Source organism: Pseudophryne corroboree, chromosome 1, assembly GCF_028390025.1.
Source record: "Pseudophryne corroboree isolate aPseCor3 chromosome 1, aPseCor3.hap2, whole genome shotgun sequence".
Taxonomy (NCBI): Eukaryota; Metazoa; Chordata; class Amphibia; order Anura; family Myobatrachidae; genus Pseudophryne; species Pseudophryne corroboree.
The window spans coordinates 270,110,565-270,129,529 of NC_086444.1; positions in this window are offsets into that span (position 1 = coordinate 270,110,565).

Here is an 18,965-nt window from a genome sequence, read left to right on the forward strand (position 1 = left end):
GAATGACTTACTCCGGAATCCCTTTTTCCGCTAGGATCTGGCGTTCAACCGCCATGCCGTCAAATGCAGCCGCGGTAAGTCTTGGAACAGACAGGGCCCCTGCCGCAGCAGGTCCTGCCTTAGAGGAAGAGGCCACGGATCCCCTGCGAGCAACTCTTGCAGCTCCGGATACCAAGTCCTCCGTGGCCAATCCGGAACAATGAGTATTGTTCTGACCCTGCTTCTTCGTATTATTCTCAACACCTTGGGTATGACAGGAAGAGGAGGAAACACATAGACTGATCTGAACACCCAAGGTGTCACCAGAGCGTCTACTGCTACCGCCTGAGGGTCCCTTGACCTGGCGCAATACCGCTTTAGCTTTTTGTTGAGACGGGATGCCATCATGTCGATTTGAGGCAGTCCCCAACGATCCGTGATCTGTGCGAAGACTTCTTGATGAAGTCCCCACTCTCCCGGATGCAGGTCGTGCCTGCTGAGGAAGTCCGCCTCCCAGTTGTCCATCCCCGGGATGAACACCGCTGATAGCGCGCTTACATGGCCTTCCGCCCAGCGTAGAATCCTGGTCACTTCTGCCGTGGCCATTCTGCTCCTTGTTCCGCCTTGGCGGTTTATATGAGCCACTGCCGTGACATTGTCTGACTGAATCAGAACCGGTTTTCTCCGAAGCAATTCCTCCGCTTGACGCAGGGCGTTGTATATGGCCCTCAACTCCAGGACGTTGATGTGGAGACAAGACTCTAGGCTTGACCAGAGACCTTGGAAATTTCTTCCCAGTGTCACTGCTCCCCAGCCTCGGAGGCTTGTGTCCGTGGTCACCAGGACCCAGTCCTGAATGCCGAACCTGCGACCTTCTAGTAGGTGAGCACTGTTCAGCCACCACAGGAGAGAAACCCTGGTCCTGTGAGACAGGGTGATCCTTTGATGCATTTGTAAATAGGACCCAGACCACTTGTCCAAGAGGTCCCATTGAAAAGTCCTCGCATGGAACCTGCCGAAAGGGATGGCCTCGTAGGAAGCCACCATCTTCCCTAGGACCCACGTTCAATGATGCACTGAAACCTTTTTTGGTTTTAATAGGTTCCTGACCATGGCTATGAGTTCCTGAACCTTTTCGATCAGAAGAAAAACCTTTTTCTGGTCTGTGTCTAGAATCAGCCCCAAAAAGGTCAGACGCGTTGTAGGGACTAACTGGGACTTCGGTATATTGAGAATCCAGCCGTGTATCTGCAACGTCTTCATGGACAGAGACACGCTGTCCAGCAACCTCTCCCGAGATCTCGCCTTTATGAGGAGATCGTCCAAGTATGGGATAATTGTGACCCCCTGCCTGCGCAGGAGCACCATCATTTCCGCCATTACCTTGGTGAAAATTCTCGGGGCCGTGGAAAGCCCAAACGGCAACGTCTGAAATTGGTAGTGACAGTCCTGCACTGCAAATCTCAGGAACGCCTGATGCGGGGGGAATATCGGAACATGAAGGTAAACATCCTTTATGTCCAGGGACACCATCCAATCCCCCCCCCCTCCAGGCTGGTGATGACCGCCCTGAGTGATTACATTTTGAACTTGAACCTCTTCAAGTACAGGTTCAGAGATTTCAGGTTTAAAATGGGTCTGACCGAACCGTCCGGTTTCGGGACCACAAACAGGGTTGAGTAATATCCCTCTCCTTGCTGGAGATGAGGAACTGTGACAATCACCTGTTGAAGATACAATTTTTGGATTGCTGCCAACACTAGCTCCCTCTCTGACGGGGAAGCCGGCAGAGTTGATTTGAAAAATCGGCGAGGAGGCTAGTCTTCGAATTCCAGCCTGTATCCCTGAGAAACAATCTCTAATGCCCAGGGATCCACCTGCGAGTAAACCCAGACGTGGCTGAAAAACCGAAGACGAGCCCCCACCAGATCTGCCTCCCCTCGGGAAGCCCCAGCGTCATGCGGTGGACTTTGCAGACGCAGGGGAGGACTTCTGCTCTTGGGAACTAGCTGTGTGCAGCTTTTTTCCCCTGCCTTTCCCTCTGGCACAAAGGATGATCCATGTACCTTCTTGTTTTTATTGGAACGAAAGGACTGCATTTGATAATGAGGTGCCTTTTTTGTATGCTGCGGGGGGACATAAGGTAAGAAATTTTACTTACCAGCCATAGCCGTAGAGACAAGATCCGAGAGGCCGTCTCCAAACAACTCCACCCCTTTGTAAGGCACGGACTCCATATGCCGCTTTAAATCGGCATCTCCCGTCCACTGTCGGGTCCACAAGAGCAGCCTAGCAGAAATAGACATAGCATTTATTCTGGAGCTTAATAAACAAATGTCTCTCTGAGCATCCCTCATATACAAGGCAGCATCTCTGATATGCTCTATGGTCATTTGAATGGCGTCCCTATCTAAGGTGTCAATTTCCGTAGATAAGGAATCTGCCCATGCCACAACCGCACTACAACCCCAGGCCTACGCCATAGCCGGTCGATCAATAGTACCGGAATGATTGTAAATGTGCTTTAAGGTAATTTCCTGCCTGCGATCAGCAGGTTCCTTGAGGGAAGCCGTATCCTGAGAAGGCAGTGCTATCTTTTTGGACAAACGTGTCAGCGCCTTGTCAACTTTTGGCGAAGATTCCCAGCGTATCCTATCAGTTTGTGGAAAAGGATACACCATGAGAATCCTTTTGGGAACTTGTGGTCTCCTATCCAGAGATTCCCAAGCCTTTTCGCACAAGTCACTTAATTCAAATGAGGATGGAAAAGTGACTTCAGGCTTTTTCCCTTTATACATGTGTACCCTCGTGTCAGGGACAGGGGGTTCCTCAGTAATATGCAAAACCTCTTTAATGGCAATAATCATGTACCGTATACCCTTAGCCACCTTCGGCTGTAATTTTGCATCTTCATAGTCGACACTAGAGTCAGTATATGTGTCGGTATCTGTGTCATCGATCTGGGATATAGTGCGCTTCTGAGACCCCGAAGGACCTTGCGCCCCAGGGACAGGCATGGACTGGCTACCTGACTGATCCCTAGCTTCTGCCTTGTCTAACCTTTTATGCAATAGATTGACATTTGCATTCAAGACATTCAGCATATCCACCCATTCCGGTGTCGGCGTTGCCGACGGCGACCTGACATTCAACACTCCCCCTCCACATTAAGCGAGCCTTCCTCGTCAAACATGTCGACACACGCGTACCGACACACTTCACACACACACACACACACACACACACACACACACACACACACACACACACACACACACAGGGAACCCCTTTCCTGAAGACAGTATCCCTGTCAAGGCCCTTTGGAGAGACAGAGAGAGAGTATGCCAGCACACACCCCAGCGCAATAACCCTGGAGACCAACACAAAATGTTTTTCCCCAGCAGCGCTGTATAATATGTAAACCGTCAATTATGTGCCCCCCCCCTCTCTTTTTAGCACCCTTTCACCGTGTGTAAGCAGGGGAGAGTCCGGGGAGCTTCCTCTCAGCAGTGCTGTGGAGAGAAAATGGCGCTGGTGAGTGCTGAGGGAGAAGCCCCGCCCCCTCGGTGGCGGGCTTCTGTCCCGCTCAAACTTAGTAAAATATGGTGGGGGCTCTTTTATATACATGTACAGAGCCCACCTGCACATGTATATAGTCTTTTTGCCATGCAGCGGTTTATATTGCTGCCCAGGGCGCCCCCCCCCCTGCGCCCTGCACCCTTACAGTGACCAGAGTATGTGAGGTGTATGGGAACAATGACGCACAACTGCAGTGCTGTGCGTTACCCCAGTGAAGCTGAAGGCTTCTGCCGCCTGCCGACTTCTGTCTTCTGTACTTCTAGCTCTGTGAGGAGAACGGCGGCGCGGCTCCGGGGGTGGACGCCCAGTAAGAACCTGCGTTCACCCCCTCTGGAGCTAATGGTGTCCAGTAGCCGAGGACGCAGAGCCTATCTTTGACAAGAAGGTCTGCTCCTCTCTCCTCAGTCCCTCGATGCAGGGAGCCTGTTGCCAGCAGTGCTCCATGTGAAAAAGTAGTAAAAGGTAGAAAAAAATCCAAACAAAAATGCTTTTAGGCAGAGAACTCTAGAGAGCTCTCTGCAGTTCACCCATCTTGCTCTGGGCACAGTGTAAAACTGAGGTCTGGAGGAGGGGCATAGAGGGAGGAGCCAGTGCACACCCAGAGTCCAAAGCTTTCTTAAAGTGCCCTATCTCCTGCGGAGCCCGTCTATTCCCCATGGTCCTTACGGAGTCCCAGCATCCTCAAGGACGTTAGAGAAAATATTTTACATACAATGACAGTTAAGGGGCATACACCCACAGCGATACTAGCTAACGATATGCACTAAGACAAGCCAGTGCATATCGTTCCATGTGAATAGAACCAACGATGAACGATGCGCACGGATCGTCATTTTTGGAAAAAATAGACTGCATGCACATACATTTTGGCTAGTCACTTGGCTAGATAGTCATAGCCAAAATTGTTCATAGCCAAAATTGCTCCATGTGTATAGTCAATATCGTTGGTTCTGGACTCTGGGGAAGTTCAAGGGAAATCGTTAAACCAAAATCGTTAATTGCCAGAATTGCACCGTGTGTATTTGGATTAATATATTTGAAAAATAACTTTGAGCTAACAAAGCAAGAAACAAAATGCTAAATGGATTTTATGAAAGATGTCATAGAAGTAACATTGTAAAGTACTTTGTCCAGCACTTTATAATGTGTGATAAGGTAACTTCAGATAATTGTATTGCCTTTAAAAATTTGCTTATTTTTGATTCTCTTAAAATTGATAAAAGAAGTAATCAGTAGTTATAACTATTTCTGGTGTACATACCTGAGCTTATCTGTATTGAAGAATAACAAAAACAAATCTACCTGAAAAGTTGCAGCTCCCCTTTGAAACTCCAGGTAAATCCATATTACAGATCATTGTCACTTTTTAATTTCTTTTCCAGACCTTCATTTCCCCTATTATACAGTACATGTAATGTGTACATCTCCCCACATATGGGATGATTCAGTCTCGCGCTGCTATGACCGCTTACCCATGAAAAGGTCAACAAAGTTTTTTTATGTCTCTGGGTGTCAAATTGTAGGTTTCAGCACATGAAAACCCAATCAGTGTACCACGTTCCCTCGCAGGTGCCTCTCTCTGCTACCGATTTGCTCAGCACTGGTTACCATTGTCAATCGTAGTCCATGTGTACGGTAAAGTATGAAAACGTTGAAAAAAATAAAATAATTCCCCAAAACTCGAGATACTGTATGAAAGTGTATGCTCCCTAATAGAAATAATGAGTTTTAGGGTAAGAACTTACCTTTGTTAAAACTCTTTCTGCGAGGTACACTGGGCTCCACAAGGAATAGACATAGGGGTGTAGAGTAGGATCTTGATCCGAAGCACCAACAGGCTCAAAAGCTTTGACCTTCTTCCCAAGATGCATAGCGCCACCTCCTATATCACCCCGCCTCCGTGCACAGGAGCTCAGTTTTGTTAACCAGCCCAATGCAGTAGCAAGTAAAAGAGACGACAACTGTCAGTTGCCACAAACACCACACTCTCCCGACAGGAGAAGTGTCAGCGGCTAATGCCATACCAACCCAAAGAAGCTAAGTGCGTCAGGGTGGGCGCCTTGTGGAGCCCAGTGTACATCGCAGAAAGAGTTTTAACAAAGGTAAGTTCTTACCTTAAAACTCGTTTTCTGCTGCGGGGTACACTGGGCTCCACAAGGAATAGACATAGGGGATGTCCTAAAGCAGTTCCTTATGGGAGGGGACGCACTGTAGCGGGCACAAGAACCCAGCGTCCAAAGGAAGCATCCTGGGAAGCAGCAGTACCAAAGGCATAGAACCTTATAAACGTGTTCACAGAGTACCACGTAGCCGCCTTGCACAATTGTTCAAGGGTCACACCATGTTGGGCCGCCCAAGAAGGTCCAACAGATCGAGTAGAATGGGCCTTAATGTGATCAGGAGAAGAGAGACCAGCCTTCACATAAGCATGTGCAATCACCATTCTAATCCATCTGGCCAGAGTTTGCTTGTGAGCAGGCCAGCCCCGATTGTGAAACCCAAACACAACAAAAAGAGAATCAGATTTCCTAACAGGAGCAGTTCTCTTCACATAGATACGGAGAGCCCGTACCACATCCAAAGACCGCTCTTTGGGAGACAGATCAGTAGAAACAAGTGCCGGAACTACAATCTCCTGATTAAGGTGGAACGAAGAAACCACCTTAGGTAGATAGCGGGGACGAGTCCTAAGAACCGCCCGGTCACAGTGAAATATCAGATATGGGGAACTACAGGACAAGGCACCCAAATCCGACACTCTTCTAGCTGAAGCAATAGCCAGCAGAAACACCACCTTAAGGGAAAGCCACTTAAACTCAGCTGAACCAAGAAGTTCAAACGGAGACTCTTGTAATGCCTCCAAAACCACCGACAAGTCCGAAGGAGCCACAGGCGGGACATAGGGAGGTTGGATACGCAACACACCCTGAGTAAAGGTATGCACATCAGGTAAGGTCGCAATATTTCTCTGAAACCACACCGACAAGGCAGATATTTGAACCTTGAGGGAGGCCAGACGCAGGCCTAAGTCCAGGCCCTGCTGAAGAAAAGCCAACAACTTGACTGTACTATACTTGGAAGCGTCACAATCGTTAGATGCGCATCAAACAAAGTAAGAATGCCAGACCCTATAGTAAATCCGAGCCGAAGCCGGTTTCCGGGCCCGCAACATAGTTTGAATGACCGCCTCAGAAAACCCTCTATCCCTTAAGACGGAAGCTTCAAGAGCCACGCCGTCAAAGACAGCCGCGCTAGGTCCTGGTAAACACAGGGGCCCTGAACAAGGAGGTCTGGGCATTGTGGAAGTAGAATTGGATGCTCTGACGATAGGCCTTGCAGATCTAAGAACCAGTGCCGTCTGGGCCACGCTGGAGCTATGAGAAGTAAAATTCCTCTTTCTTGCTTGAACTTCCGAATTACCCTGGGCAGGAGTGACACCGGAGGGAACACGTACGGCAGCCAAAACCTCCACGGTACCGCCAGCGTATCCACAAATGCTGCTTGAGGATCCCTTGTCCTTGCTCCGAAGAACGGAACCTTGTGATTGTGTTGCCTTGTGATTGCCATCAGATCTATGTTTGAAAGGCCCCACCTTTCCACTAGGAGTTGAAACACTTCTGGATGGAGGCCCCACTCGCCGGCATGCCCGTCCTGATGACTAAGAAAGTACGCTTCCCAATTCAGTACTCCCAGAATGAATATTGCCGATATGGCCGGTAGATGGCGTTCTGCCCACTGTAGAATCCGTGAGACTTCCTTCATTGCTATGCGGCTTCGAGTGCCGCCTTGATGGTTTATGTAAGCCACTGTGGTGGCTTTGTCCGACTGTACTTGAACAGGACGGTTCTGAATTAAACGCTGAGCTAGGTTCAAGGCATTGAAGACCGCCCGCAAATCCAGTCGAGAGGAGGGACTCCTCCTTGGTCCACTGCCCCTGAAGGGAGTGTTGCTCCAACACCGCGCCCCAACCTCTTAGACTGGCTTCTGTCGTCAACAGGACCCAGACGGATATCCAGAATGGACAGCCCCTGCACAGTTGTTGGTCCCGGAGCCACCAGAGCAGCGACAGACGGACCTCCGGAGTCAATGAGGTCATTTGAGACCTGATCCGGTGAGGCAGGCCGTCCCATTTGGCTAGAATCAGCCTCTGGAGAGGGCGAGAGTGAAATTGAGCGTACTCCACCATGTCGAATGCTGACACCATGAGGCCCAGCACCTGCATCGCCGAATGTATCGACACTTGCGGACGAGATAGGAAGCAACGAATCCTGTCCTGAAGTTTCAGGACTTTCTCCTGAGACAGGAACAACCGCTGGTTGTGAGTGTCCAATAGTGCTCCCAGATGCACCATGCTCTGAGCAGGGATCAGGGATGACTTCTTCCAGTTGATGAGCCACGCGTGGGCTTGCAGAAACCGGACCGTCACATCTAGATGACGCAGGAGAAGTTCTGGGGAATTTGCCAGGATTCACAAGTCGTCCAAATACGGCAGTATCCTGACCCCTTGATGGCGGATTACCACCGTCATCACCGCCATGACTCGCGGAGCCGTAGTTAAACCAAAAGGTAACGCCCGAAACTGGTAATGGAGGTTGCCAATCGCAAAACCTCAGGTATTGCTGATGTGACACTGCTATAGGAATATGCAGGTAAGCATCCTGTATATCCGGGGAGACCATGAAGTCCCCAGGTTCCAAGGCCAGAACTATAGAGCGAAGGGTTTCCATCCGGAACTTGGAAACATTCACAAACCTGTTCAATGCCTTGAGGTTGAGAATGGGCCGGGAGGACCCATTCGGATTCGGGACTAGAAACAGCGGAGAATAGTACCCCCGGCCCCTCTGCGCAAAAGGCACCTGTACTACAACTCCTGTATCCAGGAGGGTCTGTACCACCGAATGTAGAGTGTTTGCCTTTGTCTTGTCCAACGGGACATCTGTCTGGCAAAATCGATGAGGGGTTCGGTTTTTGAAGGCTATGGCGTAACCTCGAGTGACGACTTCCCGTACCCCAGGCATCTGAAGTGGTCTTAAACCATTCCTGGGTATACCCTAGAAGCCGGCCCCCCACCCTGGGATCCCCCAGAGGGAGGCCCGCCCCATCATGCGGCAGGCTTATCTGTCTTGGAAGCTGGCTGATGGGCCGCCCAAGCTCTTTTATGCTTAGGCTTACCAGGTTTGGAAGTGCGGGCCTGCTTGTTGTACTCCTGACCTTTTGCTTTACCAGGAGGACGAAAGGGGCGAAAGGAAGTACCTTTAGCCTTCGACACAGAAGGTGCAGTACTTGGCAGACAGGCAGCTTTGGCAGTAGCCAAGTCAGCCACAATCTTATTTACATCCTCCCCAAACAGAATATCTCCCTTAAAAGGGAGTACCTCCAGGGTTTTTCTAGAGTCCAGATCCACAGACCAGGATCTCAGCCACAATATCCGGCGAGCCAGGACTGACGTAGTAGAGGCCTTGGCTGCCAGGATACCGGCATCAGAAGTCGCCTCTTTAATATAACGAGAAGCTGTGACAATATAAGACAAGTTTTGTCTTGCATGGTCAGAGGAGATTTCAGTATCTAACTCCAAGGCCCATGCTTCAATGGCCTCTGCAGCCCAAGTAGCAGCAATTGCTACTTGGGCAGCACCCGTGCCTTTGTGCAGCACCCGTGAGGGTGTAAATTGCTTTCAGACTACCCTCCACACGTTTATCCGTGGGCTCTTTTAGAGACGTGACGGTGGTGACCGGTAGAGCTGAGGAAACCACCATCCTAGCCACATGTGAGTCCACTGGAGGAGGCGTTTCCCAATTCTTAGACAGCTCCGGTGCGAGGGGATAGCGAGCCAGCATCTTCTTTTGAGGCACAAACTTCGTACCCGGGTTTTCCCAGGGTTCCTGACGTATATATCAATTAGGTGGTCAGAGTGAGGTAAAACTTGTTTAATCACCTTCTGATGCTTGAACCTATCTGTTTCTTAGGAGGAACGGATGGCTCGGGATCATCCGTAATCTGTAAAATTAACTGAATAGCCTCCAAAAGATCAGGAACATCCACATGTAAACCACCCTCCCCATCAGCCGTATCTGAGTCAGAACCTGTGGGGTCAGTGTAAGTGCCGTCTTCATCCGACGAGGTGTCAGTGACAGCAGTGGATTGTGAGGAGACAAGCGCTCGCTTAGAGGACCCCTTGGACGTAGGCGAGCGATGGTCAGACTTTTTAGTAGTCAGGGACTGGTTCAACTTCTTTATTTGAGCAGATAAATCGTCCGCCCATGGCGGGTTAGCTGCAGGGACCACAAACGGTTGCACTGGCATTGGGGGTCCCATAGGGGGTGTTAGTTTATGAACTAGCTTATGCAGAAGCGTGGAAAAAGAGGCCCACGGCGGGTCATTATTTGCCACCGTCCCAGTGGGGGGCAAGGAGCCCTCAGAACCAGAGCCCAAAGCTGCTATATTCTCCTCATAGGTATCTGCAGCTTCAGCAACACCGGCAGTGTGTTCAGCCCCAGAACCGTTACCCTCAGAAGCAGACATGATATAACTTGCAGTATCAGGTAACACAGTACAATTTGTCAGCAGCACAATACCTCTAGCCCAAACCCCTGCGCAGTGTAGTCAGCACCAGCAGAGATAAAGGAGAGATATGGTGACTAAATCACAGAGAAAAAATAAGAATTTACTCACCGGTAATTCTATTTCTCGTAGTCCGTAGTGGATGCTGGGAACTCCGTAAGGACCATGGGGAATAGCGGGCTCCAAAGGAGACTGGGCACTCTAAGAAAGAATTAGGACTACCTGGTGTGCACTGGCTCCTCCCTCTATGCCCCTCCTCCAGACCTCAGTTAAGGAAACTGTGCCCGGAAGAGCTGACACAATAAGGAAGGGATTTGGAATCCCGGGTAAGACTCATACCAGCCACACCAATCACACCGTACAACTCGTGATATTATATCCAGTTAACAGTATGAACAACAACTGAGCCTCACGAACAGATGGCTCATAACAATAACCCTTTAGTTAGGCAATAACTATATACAAGTATTGCAGACAATCCGCACTTGGGATGGGCGCCCAGCATCCACTACGGACTACGAGAAATAGAATTACCGGTGAGTAAATTCTTATTTTCTCTGACGTCCTAGTGGATGCTGGGAACTCCGTAAGGACCATGGGAATTATACCAAAGCTCCCAAACGGGAGGGAGAGTGCGGATGACTCTGCAGCACCGAATGAGCAAACTCCAGGTCCTCCTCAGCCAGGGTATCAAACTTGTAGAATTTTGCAAACGTGTTTGAACCCGACCAAGTAGCAGCTCGGCAAAGTTGTAAAGCCGAGACCCCTCGGGCAGCCGCCCAAGAAGAGCCCACTTTCCTCGTGGAATGGGCTTTTACAGATTTAGGATGCGGCGGTCCAGTCGCAGAATGTGCAAGTTGAATCGTGCTACAGATCCAGCGAGCAATAGTCTGCTTAGAAGCAGGAGCACCCAGCTTGTTGGGTGCATACAGGATAAATAGCGAGTCAGTTTTCCTGACTCCAGCCGTCCTGGAAACATATATTTTCAGGGCCCTGACTACGTCCAGTAACTTGGAATCCTCCAAGACCCGAGTAGCCGCAGGCACCACAATAGGTTGGTTCACATGAAAAGCTGAAACCACCTTAGGAAGGAAATGGGAACGAGTCCTCAATTCCGCCCTATCCATATGAAAAATCAGATAAGGGCTTTTACAAGACAAAGCCGCCAATTCTGATACACGCCTGGCCGACGCCAAGGCCAACAGCATGACCACTTTCCACGTGTGGTACTTTAGCTCCACGGTTTTAAGTGGCTCAAACCAATGCGACTTTAGGAAATCCAACACCACGTTGAGATCCCACGGTGCCACTGGAGGCACAAAAGGGGGCTGAATATGCAGCACTCCTTTAACAAAAGTCTGAACTTCAGGCAGTGAAGCCAGTTCTTTTTGGAAGAAAATCGACAGAGCCGAGATCTGGACCTTAATGGAACCCAATTTTAGGCCCATAGTCACTCCTGACTGTAGGAAGTGCAGAAATCGACCGAGCTGAAATTCCTTCGTTGGGGCCTTCCTGGCCTCACACCAAGCAACATATTTTCGCCATATGCGGTGATAATGTCTTACGGTCACATCTTTCCTAGCTTTAATCAGCGTAGGAATGACTTCCTCCGGAATGCCCTTTTCTTTTAGGATCCGGTGTTCAACCGCCATGCCGTCAAACGCAGCCGTGGTAAGTCTTGGAACAGACAGGGCCCCTGCTGCAGCAGGTCCTGTCTGAGCGGCAGAGGCCATGGGTCCTCTGAGATCATTTCTTGAAGTTCTGGGTACCAAGCTCTTCTTGGCCAATCCGGAACCACAAGTATAGTTCTTACTCCTCTCCTTCTTATTATTCTCAGTATCTTGGGTATGAGAGGCAGAGGAGGGAACACATAAACCGACTGGTACACCCACGGTGTCACTAGAGCGTCCACAGCTATCGCCTGAGGGTCCCTTGACCTGGCGCAATATCTTTTTAGCTTTTTGTTGAGGCGGGACGCCATCATGTCCACCTGTGGCCTTTCCCAACGGTGTACAATCATTTGGAAGACTTCTGGATGAAGTCCCCACTCTCCCGGGTGGAGGTCGTGCCTGCTGAGGAAGTCTGCTTCCCAGTTGTCCACTCCCGGAATGAACACTGCTGACAGTGCTAACACATGATTTTCCGCCCATCTGAGAATCCTTGTGGCTTCTGCCATCGCCATCCTGCTTTTTGTGCCGCCCTGACGGTTTACACGGGCGACCGCCGTGATGTTGTCTGACTGGATCAGCACCGGCTGGTGTTGAAGCAGGGGTCTTGCCTGACTTAGGGCATTGTAAAAGGCCCTTAGTTCCAGAATATTTATGTGTAGGGAAGTCTCCTGACTCGTCCATAGTCCTTGGAAGTTTCTTCCCTGTGTGACTGCCCCCCAACCTCGAAGGCTGGCATCCGTGGTCACCAGGACCCAGTCCTGTATGCCGAATCTGCGGCCCTCTAGAAGATGAGCACTCTGCAGCCACCACAACAGCGACACCCTGGTCCTTGGAGACAGGGTTATCAGCCGATGCATCTGAAGATGCGATCCGGACCACTTGTCCAACAGATCCCACTAAAAGATCCTTGCATGGAACCTTCCGAATGGAATTGCTTCGTAAGAAGCTACCATCTTTCCCAGGACTCGCGTGCAGTGGTGCACCGACACCTGTTTTGGTTTCAGGAGGTCTCTGACTAGAAATGACAATTCCTTGGCCTTCTCCTCCGGGAGAAACACCTTTTTCTGTTCTGTGTCCACAACCATCCCCAGGAACAGTAGACGCGTTGTAGGAACCAGCTGCGACTTTGGAATATTCAGGATCCAGCCGTGCTGTTGTAGCACTTCCCGAGCTAGTGCTACTCCGATCAACAACTGTTCCCTGGACCTCGCCTTTATAAGGAGATCATCCAAGTACGGGATAATTATAACTCCCTTTTTTCGAAGGAGTATCATCATTTCGGCCATTACCTTGGTAAATACCCTCGGTGCCGTGGACAGACCAAACGGCAACGTCTGGAATTGGTAATGACAGTCCTGTACCACAAATCTGAGGTACTCCTGGTGAGGAGGGTAAATGGGGACATGCAGGTAAGCATCCTTGATGTCCAGTGATACCATGTAATCCCCTTCGTCTAGGCTTGCAATAACCGCCCTGGGCGATTCCATTTTGAACTTGAACCTTCTTATATAAGTGTTCAAGGATTTCAAATTTAAAATAGGTCTCACCGAACCGTCCGGTTTCGGTACCACAAACATTGTGGAATAGTAACCCCGTCCCTGTTGAAGGAGGGGTACTTTGGTTATCACCTGCTGGGAGTACAGCTTGTGAATCGCCTCCAGCACCGCCTCCCTGTCTGGGGGAGTAGTTGGCAAGGCTGATTTGAGGAAACGGCGAGGGGGAGACGTCTCGAATTCCAGCTTGTACCCCTGAGATACCACTTGTAGAATCCAGGGATCCACCCGTGAGCGAACCCACTGGTCGCTGAAGTTCCGGAGACGGGCCCCCACCGCACCTGGCTCCACCTGTGGAGCCCCAGCGTCATGCGGTAGACTTAGAGGAAGCGGGAGAGGACTTTTGTTCCTGGGAACTTGCTGTTTGGTGCAGCTTTTTCCCCCTACCTCTGCCTCTGGGCAGAAAGGGCGCGCCTTTAACCCGCTTGCCTTTCTGGGGCCAAAAGGACTGTACCCGATAATACGGTGCTTTCTTTGGCTGTGAGGGAACATGGGGTAAAAATGTCGACTTCCCAGCCGTCGCTGTGGAAACGAGGTCCGAGAGACCATCCCCAAACAATTCCTCACCCTTGTAAGGCAAAACCTCCATGTGCCTTTTAGAATCCGCATCACCTGTCCACTGGACATTGCATTTATTCTAGATGCCAGTTGGCAAATATCCCTCTGTGCATCTCTCATGTATAAGACTACGTCTTTAATATGCTCTAAAGTTAGCAATATAGTGTCCCTGTCAAGGGTATCAATGTTATCAGACAGGGAATCTGACCACGCAGCTGCAGCACTGCACATCCATGCTGAAGCAATAGCCGGTCTCAGTATAATACCTGAGTGTGTATATACAGACTTCAGGATAGCCTCCTGCTTTCTATCCGCAGGCTCCTTTAGGGCGGCCGTATCCGGAGACGGTAGTGCCACCTTCTTTGACAAGCGTGTGAGCGCTTTATCCACCCTAGGGGATGTCTCCCAACGTATCCTATCCTCTGGCGGGAAAGGGTACGCCCTTAGTAACTTTTTGGAAATTACCAGTTTCTTATCGGGGGAAACCCACGCTTCATCACACACTTCATTTAACTCTTCAGAAGGGGGAAAAACCACAGGTTGCTTTTTCTCCCCAAACATAATACCCTTTTTTGTGGTACCAGGGTTAATGTCAGAAATGTGCAACACATTTTTCATTGCCGTAATCATGTAACGGATGGCCCTATTGGAATGTACACTAGTCTCATCGTCGTCGACACTGGAGTCAGTATCCATGTCGACATCTGTGTCTGCCATCTGAGGTAGCAGGCGTTTTTGAGCCCCTGATGGCTTTTGAGACGCCTGGGCAGGCAAGGACTGAGAAGCCGACTGTCCCACATCTGCTATGTCATCAAACCTCTTATGTAAGGAGTTGACACTGTCACGTAATTCCTTCCACATATCCATCCACACAGGTGTCGACCCCGCAGGGGGTGACATCACATTTATCGGCACCTGCTCCGCCTCAATATAAGCCTCCTCATCAAACATGTCGACACAGCCGTACCGACACTCCGCACACACACAGGGAATGCTCTGACTGAGGACAGGACCCCACAAAGTCCTTTGGGGAGACAGAGAGAGAGTATGCCAGCACACACCACAGCGCTATAAATCACAGGGATGTACACTATAATGAGTGATTTTACCCTATAGCAGCTATATATATAGTATTTGCGCCTAAATTTAGTGCCCCCCCTCTCTTTTTTACCCTATTGAGCCTGGAAACTGCAGGGGAGAGCCTGGGGAGCGTCCTTCCAGCAGAGCGGTGAGAGGAAATGGCGCCAGTGTGCTGAGGGAGATAGCCCCGCCCCCTTCACGGCGGACTTCTCACGCTTTTTTTATGGATATATGGCAGGGGATTCTACACATATATAGTCTTAATGACTATATTATGTGTATTTTTTTTTTGCCAATGTATGGTAATCTTATTGCAGCCCAGGGCGCCCCCCCCCCCCCCAGCGCCCTGCACCCATCAGTGACCGGAGTGTGAGGTGTGCATGGGGAGCAATGGCGCACAGCTGCAGTGCTGTGCGCTACCTTAATGAAGACCGGAGTCTTCAGCCGCCGATTTCCTGGACGTTCTTCTTGCTTCTGGCTCTGCAAGGGGGACGGCGGCGCGGCTCCGGGACCGGACGACCGAAGCTGGGCCTGTGTTCGATCCCTCTGGAGCTAATGGTGTCCAGTAGCCTAGAAGCCCAAGCTAGCTGCAAGCAGGTAGGTTCGCTTCTCTCCCCTAAGTCCCTCGTAGCAGTGAGTCTGTTGCCAGCAGATCTCACTGAAAATAAAAAACCTAAATATACTTTCTTTTCTAGAAGCTCAGGAGAGCTCCTAGTGTGCATCCAGCTCGAGCCGGGCACAGATTCTAACTGAGGTCTGGAGGAGGGGCATAGAGGGAGGAGCCAGTGCACACCAGGTAGTCCTAAATCTTTCTTAGAGTGCCCAGTCTCCTTCGGAGCCCGCTATTCCCCATGGTCCTTACGGAGTTCCCAGCATCCACTAGGACGTCAGAGAAATACATGATACAGTATATCTTTGGGAAAATCCTATATTAGATAAAACCTGACGCACCAAGCCCCCTCAGTTTATAGAATATAGGGACAGGGCCGAAACTAGGATTTTCGGCACCCAGGGCAAGGCAGTAATTTGGCACCCCCACCCCCATACAAAAATAAATAAATCCAAATTACGCCACACATTATATTACACAATAGAGCCCCTTATTCACAATATGACACACATTAGTATCCCATATACATCTTGTGCTACACAGTAGTAATGCTTGCAGGCAGGGGTGGATCTAGATTATTGTTTTAGGGGGTTTGAACATTTAATCCTGACAGTGCGATCAGCGCAGCAACTAATGGAGCAGTGGTGGTTTAAGAAAGGTGTGTGTGTGTGTGTGTGTGTGTGTGTGTGTGTGTGTGTGTGTGTATATATATATATATATATATATATCTGTTAAAAGGCGGCACTATTAGACGCACTGCCTGAGGGCAGCACGACTGGAGAACACTTGGCTAAGTATTCTAAGTATTCTATGTGTGAGCATGTGAGTGCCGGTATAACAGAGAGAGAGAGAGAGAGAGAGAGAGAGAGAGAGAGAGACTGACTGCATCATACAGAATATATTAAATTAGCTTTAAAAAAGAAAGTTAGTGAATTAAAAAAAAAACTCCCACTGCATTGAGCCATCTAATGACCCTAATAAGCACTAGTGACGTTTGCAGCTACAGGTATAGGTATGCAGATACTGATAGAGGACCCATATAATAGCACTGTACATACATGGTCTACGTCTGTAGGATAGGAGACTGCTGGGATGTGGGCTGTGCTGCTACAGAGAGCTTTTATAGGACATCCTGGCTGTCAGTGTGATATATAGCTGCTGCTGCTGCTGCCCGGGATCTGGCACGCTCACTATACGCTGCTCTGCAGTCGATAGATCTAGACAGCAGCAGACAGCATAATGGGTCCGTAAATCTCTGATGCCGGCAAGGAAGAAATCAGAGATTTCACACAGCGGGGACTTACTGCAGGTGTCTGAGGGTGCTGAATGGGAATCTCGCGCCCATACAAATCCGGCGCCCAGGGCCCGAAGCGCGGCCACGCGATCCCGGAGAGCCCCAGCCGTGTGTAACTAACTTGGAAGAAAACCGGAGCCTTCTGCTGTAGGTACCCGGCAACCAGGGCACAGGAGTGTACAGCGCCGCTGGGGAAGAGATGGAGCTGCAGCAGGCAATGTCTACTGACATCCAGCACAATCTGTGCCTCTGCTGCAGCCCTTGTAGTCTTCTTTTTTCCTCAGAAAAAGCTTTTTCTAGAGCTGCTGTGAGCAGCTCTTCCTGTTACATGCTTGCACTGCAAGCACCAACTACAAACTGAGCTCCTGTGCACGGAGGCGGGGTGATATAGGAGGCGGCGCTATGCATCTTGGGAAGAAGGTCAAAGCTTTTGAGCCTGTTGGTGCTTCGGATCAAGATCCTACTCTACACCCCTATGTCTATTCCTTGTGGAGCCCAGTGTACCCCGCAGCAGAAAAAGTACTAATGAAATAATTTTACATATAATAACACAGATACATTTTAGGCTAAACACAGTAACAATTAGTAACAAAACCTCTGCTCATTAAATGGGCTATGTGGGGGGAATTAAATTGCGTGCAAATACATCGTCCTGGCCGAATCTGTGCTGTATGGCAGCCTGATCTTACACAAAAGTGTTCGCTGCCCCACAGGGTAGAGAGCACTTTTGATCGAATTTGGCATTCAGCCAGGCAGGCGAAGGTTGCGAGATGCGGTGCCATTGCTGTCGGTTAAACATCATGGCAATCTCAACCTGGTATTGAATTCTCCCCATGTGTCTAAATATGCATTTGCTGAATGAAATAAAAGCACAAGATCCTCCACAGCAAAATCAATTGTTCAAACGATATACTGTAGGTAATAAACATTGAGGGACAAGATAAAGAACTTTAGATGAAATTAAGGATTCTACCTCCCAACTGTTCACCAATATAGCGCTTGGCTATTTATTTGTAGGCGGACACTCTGCCTCACACATTGCTGGATGTGCAGCTTACCTTCTGGTCTCTGTTTGCCCTGTTCATACCAATTTTACAGAGAGAGCTAGTGCACTTCCGTTTGTGTGGATACAGGAGCACTACCATCTATTTTTCTTGGAGAAGCCAAGCGCTACACGAGGCTACAATGGGGAGCAATTGGTTGACCTACCACCCCTGCTGGGATGCTGATGTTGACACTACTTCTTATGAAATTGTAGTGTTCTGCCTCAAACTTTTAGCCCAAAAACAAGCTCCAATGTGTAATTTTTTGGAGAAATTAAGCATTAATGGGGGTAATTCTGAGTTGATCGCAGCAGGAACTTTGTTAGCAGTTGGGCAAAACCATGTGTACTGAAGGGGAGGCAGATATAACATGTGCAGAGAGAGTTAGATTTGGGTGTGGTGTGTTCAATCTGCAATCTAAATTGTAGTGTAAAAATAAAGTAGCCAGTATTTACCCTGCACAGAAACAAAATAACCCACCCAAATCTAACTCTCTCTGCACGTTATATCTGCCCCTCCTGCAGTGCACATGGTTTTGCCCAACTGCTAACAAAGTTCCTGCTGTGATCAACTCAGAATTACCCCCATTGTGCGGTACTGCGGAACGATTGACTGAGACACCAACTCTGCTGGGACACCAATATTGGCTTGTACACTCCTTCTAGTGGCCTTAAAAAAAAACCCATAAGGCTGTGGTGTGCAACAGCGTGTAATGTGTGGCCATACCCCCATGATGCCCAGTCACGCCCCCTTCCCATGCCTGGGGTATGTACACAAATTCCCAATTCCCCTCTCTAAATGTTGAGAAGTATGGATAACAGTAATGGTGGTCTACCTTTCGGGAGTCCTCCTACATCAAGTGAGATCTAAGAAATTAGTATGCAAAAGTAAATGAGAAAAAAAACATCATAAAACAGGACTTAGGAATCCTCCTTACCTCAAATTCACTGTTCAAAATTCAAGTGGTCATTTATATGCCCATTGGATTCACCAGTGGGCTATAAATCTGTCTAGGTACAATAAGCCCCAAGATACTGT